Below are 1,264 nucleotides of genomic sequence, written 5' to 3' on the forward strand. Positions count from 1 at the left end.
ATATATATATATATATATATATATATATATATACACACACACACACACACACACACACACACACACACATATATATAGCAATCTATTATATACATATATATAGTGAGAATTTACAAAAGACGAAGAGCAGTGTGTAAACAACAAACAAATGTATTAGTTTAACGCTCGGGAAGTGAGAAAGTCTTTTACATTTCGAGCCTATGCTCTTCGACAGAAAGGAATACAGAAATAAACAGGGAGATAAAATACGAAAAGGTATAGTGGCTAGCAATCTTTTTGATTTCCAGATAAGGAATTTCTTATTCCACATGTCTACAGATGTGTGAAATAAGTGGACAAATTGTTTACAAGAGCAATTTATTAAAGGGAAGGAAAAGCATATAATCTTTTGACTCTCATGTACTGAAAATGTTCCATTCATTTATTGACAATTTACTGCTCGATGAAACTATAACATTAACCTTGGCCGTTGGTACTAAAGGCAGAATGCAAAGAGCCAGAACAGTCACCACAGAGCATCTCATTTGATGCTCTAACAACTCTTCCAATTCTTCACCCTCGACTGATACTTTATCAACCCAGAAAGAATGATGGGCAAAGTTGATCTCAGCAAAATTTCATGTTAGAGACCCTGTCAAATAATGCAAGGCATTCTATCCAACATTCAAGTGACTCCACCCCTTTGAGGAAACATAACCATACGTAATCTTTTGTTGGCATGCTGGATGTCTCTCCAGTAGCTCTGGGGCTATATCAAACATCTTCAGAAGAACTCTGTGCTTTTCTGAGGAGTTCACTGACGACCTTTACTTTTGAACATTTGGTTGATTTTGCTGTTGTTGTTTAGTTTACTCTCTAACATTCAAAGGTTTTCCTGAACTGATCTTAAGCCTCTTTTCTTTTCCGCGTCTTCTGAAATAGAGTTTGTCAATATCATTATCCCTCTGGAATGTTGATGTCAAGATTTTTCAGGTTTAAATATCAACAGGGCAAATTTCTTTTGTCAAATCAAAATCTGATTTAAGTCCAGTCAGTGTTTGCTCATAGCACTTTTATATATGTTCATCAATACCTAGGGGTTTTGTATACCTTGTGTAGAACTGGAGAGATAAAGAGATGCCATTAATGTTAAGGATTTGGATTCAGGAAGCAATGTTCTTTCATTCAAGCTGACAAATATGAGTACGCCATGTTCCATTCCTGTATATTAGCTACATGGTTGTGTGAAGGAAATAGCTGACATTACACCCGTTTGGGAATATAT

The 1,264-nt window shown here is 35.5% G+C and overlaps 1 protein-coding gene across 1 annotated transcript in view; it reads left to right on the plus strand.

Moving 5' to 3' along the window:
* LOC106884228 (mucin-17) overlaps nt 1-1,264 on the plus strand; it is a 150,229-nt gene that overhangs the window by 135,680 nt on the left and 13,285 nt on the right. The gene's annotated exons all lie outside the window — the stretch shown is intronic.

The sequence above is a fragment of the Octopus bimaculoides genome, chromosome 2 (genome assembly GCF_001194135.2).
Source record: "Octopus bimaculoides isolate UCB-OBI-ISO-001 chromosome 2, ASM119413v2, whole genome shotgun sequence".
Lineage (NCBI taxonomy): Eukaryota > Metazoa > Mollusca > Cephalopoda > Octopoda > Octopodidae > Octopus > Octopus bimaculoides.